We start from the raw sequence: 4,215 nt of genomic DNA, 5'->3' as shown, positions 1-4,215 counted from the left end.
TTTAACACCAAGATTAGTGATTGAATAAACCCAATGTATATACTATATACTATATATATATGTAATGTTCTTCCTCTACACCCCCATTTTTGCACATGTCGAGGAGCGTGTCAGGCTACATTTCACTGTGTGTTATACTTGTATAACTATGCATGTGACAAATAAAGAACCTTGAACCTTGAACCTTGAACTTTGCTTTGCATCACAGACATTAAGAACAAATTTAAACAACACAGTTATTATACAGACACCTTAGGAAAATTGCAAAATAAAACTCAGAAGAATAAACAAGTGAATGAAAGCATAATGTAAAATACAAAATCAAATTAAACACATTTTTATTATGATTACATTTTCAAAGAAGGCAAACTACACATTATTATAGTAAGATTGGAAATCCAGTCAAAGGGAAAGCTCAGCATGACTGAGTGGGCTTCGTGAGACGTGCTTGTCACATAGTTAGCGGCAGAAAGTCCCATCCACTGACACTAAAATCGTTCTGCTTAAGTCTCCTAAATTCATATGACAGCAGTCTAAACACAACTATAATAAATGATAGCAGCTGTTGTTCAGCTGCTTCTCAAATATATTTTTATTGTACGACAATTCTATAGCTATGTTAATGGACTTAATGCTTCTGTGAGTCTGGTAACATTTGCTCCACAGACAGGCTGATCCTCCACTTCTTTTTGAGGAAAAACAAAAAAGACCAAATCAAATTCTTTCTGATCTCTTCTAGTTACCAGATGATTTCCACTTGTATCCGGTCTTTTAGTCTGATGTCATTAGACGTGTCTGGTCCCAAACTCCACTGCAGGTCCCAAAGTCAAATGATCACTGTGGCGTTACTGAAAGTAGAAAACCTGTCTAAATTCTTTCATCTCTAATAAAATGATCACTGTGGCGTTACTGAAAGTAGAAAACCTGTCTAAATTCTTTCATCTCTAATAAAATGATCAGTGTGGCTGCTCTACCAGGTGTAACACTCAAGTTTAACATCCAGGCATCCATGAAAACAGAATTTATGAAATTTAACGGAGTTAGAAGTTAGCAGAGAGTTAGCTTCCATTTCCGACATAAATGAAGACAGCAAAGTAAACAGCAGTGATGTTTGTGGGGTTACTGAAGTTTGGCTAGCTGGTATATAATGATGTGCTACGTGATCGCTAGCGACATAGCTGTGTTAACATGATATAAACAGTGAAGCTGGAGGATGAATGCTGACTTTTTTCCACTCGATAAAAGTTAACGGGAGGGTTCCTGATGGTTAGGGACAAATGCAGTTGCATGGCAGGATGCTGTAAATGGACCAAACTTCAGTCAGGAAAACAACTGCAATATAAGATTAATCATTAATATACTGCTGCATGGGCTGGGCTGTAGTTACATCGTAAGGTTTTAAAAACTGAGCTTTAAAATGAACAGTGGTAATAAAAACCGAGAGAGGCCAACAGTGATCACTGACTGTTTTTAGGGGCTTGTTGAGATTACGTAGGACAAGATACACAGCATTAAAACATGTTAAAAACACAACAGCCTTATTAAACGTAGAGTAGTTTGGGCCCAGAAGCAGGGTTCTTCATGTCATTGCTTAAAGACCGGAAAGAGGAGTATGATAAAACTTCCCTTGGCGCCCTTGCCCTGTGTCCTCATGTAAAGAAAAGTGTTTCTGACACAGAAAAAAAACACCTTGTATAAGTCAAAATTTGGAGGTTTTGTCTCAAAATATAAGACAAATATAAGAGAAAATAACAAAAATTTTTGAAAATTTCAAGTTCTTTGAAAAAATTATTACATTTTGAGATAGCCCAACCCCCTCTTATTGACTTATGAATGGACAAATTTTTTTTCTCAGTGACAGAGACCTGTTTCCATATTTACTAACGACTCAGTCACAAGCTGCAGCTTACACCAACTACAACATGAAATTAACTTGTAATTTGTAGTTGTTTGTGAAAAACAACAACAACAACAACAGGGTAAGAAAAAACAGGGTATGCTCATTGACTAATGTTTCATCACAAGATATCAGCCAATGAGCACACAGAGTTCCCGTATAACAGTGAAAACACTCACAAAGTGTGTAACTAGGACCCAAATGCAGACTCTGCAGGCAGAGTGAACAAAAAGCACACCTTTATTGGTGGATGAGAAGCCAGTCCAAAAATCAATGTTCATGAAAAAAAGAAGATACATGCAAGAGTAATGCTGAGAAACACATCAGGAGGATGAACATTGAAAATAGGACTGTTTGTACACATGAAGGTAATTTGGAGAAGCGGACACAGCAGAGTAACACGATACAAGTGATAATAATCCAATATAATGAGATGATAAGGGAAGTAAAACTAAACACAAGACGCTAGAGACAAGTAAGTAAGTAAGACTAAGTAATGAGAGGCTATACGTACATGCACACAGAAGCTCAACACTAAGGGAGACAAAGAGGACACATGCTAAAAACAAACTATAACTAAGCATTGGAATCCTAACAGGAAATAATAAACTACAGGATAAACCTGAAGTACGTTCACAACAACAAACTTACAGATCATGATTTTACAAAAAAAATACAAGCACTTGGCACTGGCACCAAAACTGGCACTTCCTTAACCTACTGGTGATGCAACTGTGGCTACATCCATCATTTATATACAGGTTATGTGAGCACCTTAGATGTGTAGATCTGCTGTGCAGCACATTAATACTTTGGTCCACAGCATGCATCTTTAGAGTAAGCCCCAATTTCTCCACTGCTGTAATGACTTTTAACTTTTCCCCCCATTTTTTCCCTCTTTAATCCAAAGTTAGTATATATAGTTGTTAATATGGTGTCATTATAGTTATATATATATATATAGCAGTCATGTCTGCTTATCATTACGTATTACCTAAAATTGGGCACTTCTGGCTTTATAAAAGTGATGTTTACTCTCAAACACAGAGTGATATCTCTTCATCTCGGCTATTTAAAGGGCCAGGTTCTCTAAATTTTAGCGCCGACTATTAAGTTATAAGGCTGCCAGGCTTCTAGTGACACAAAAACCTCTCATGGAGTTCATTCCTCTCCACAACCCATATTAATATATATATTTTTTAAAACGTCATGCTGCTTTTTCCAAGTTTTCATTTGAACATAAGGAGTGTAGATACGTAGCCAACTAATGGAAATAACATAACGTTGTGGCTTGGCTTTCCTCCTGTTCAGTTTTATGAGTCACCAGCCTGCACTGATACACACAAGATGCAGAAGAGTGCGGAAGATGGCTGTGGCATACGTGCTGGCTCTTCCCCGGTCTTCTCCTGTTCCATTGCAAAGGATTGCATTAGGTTTAAGGCTGATGTGGTCATAGGGCTATATGTTATTAGATCATAATATATTTTTTACATATTATACATGCTTTTTTTCCTTATTCACTAACACGAAGTGTTCAGTTTGACATACGAATTAAACGTTTTGGGAGAGTTACAGCCTTTGGCAGGTTAACTGAAATGCATATCTAGTGCTCAGAACTTTAAAAGAAGAAAAAAAGCTGTAATACCGCAAAAACCTTTCAAATGTACTTGAAAAAAATATTGACCTTATTTTAGGATTGATATTTCATCTATTATACAGTCGTGAAAAACAAAGTTTTCCCAGGATTCTTTGCAGTCCTGTAAAAACTGAGCACTCTCTTATTGCTTCCATAGGAAATAAGAGAGTAAGTAGCAGTCAGCTGCTAGAGCTACTGAACATCAGCAAGCGTGACCTCCGTCATGAAGGCAGATGTTTTGCTAGCCTGAAACACACCCGAATGGCTCAGTCTTACCAGGAGAGGCAGTCCCAGCAAACTGGCCCTTTGCAAGGTCATACCATGCAATGCTCAGAGAAAATGCAAAAAATAGTAGTCACCATTAACATTTATAGCACGATCGGAAAATAATGGATAAGTATTTCATGTTTGGAAAAGGTCTCTCTAAAAAGATCATGCCAGCATTGTTTATGTTTGCAAAGATGCATCTGAACCCCCCCCCACCCCACCAAAAAAAACAACAAAAAAAACAAGAGACTTCTGAAACAATGTACTTTGGACAGATAAGGCCAAAGTGGAAATGTTTAGCCATTGAACAGCCCCATAATTAAAGAGAAAACCAAACACAGCATATCAGCAAAAATGCCTCAAACCAACTGTGAAGCACAATAAAACAAAAAGGATTGAGGTGTTGCAATGTCCC

The sequence above is a fragment of the Pundamilia nyererei genome, unplaced genomic scaffold (genome assembly GCF_000239375.1).
Source record: "Pundamilia nyererei isolate P.nyererei 1_Seehausen unplaced genomic scaffold, PunNye1.0 scaffold00070, whole genome shotgun sequence".
Taxonomy (NCBI): domain Eukaryota; kingdom Metazoa; phylum Chordata; class Actinopteri; order Cichliformes; family Cichlidae; genus Pundamilia; species Pundamilia nyererei.
This window is presented reverse-complemented; position numbering follows the sequence as displayed.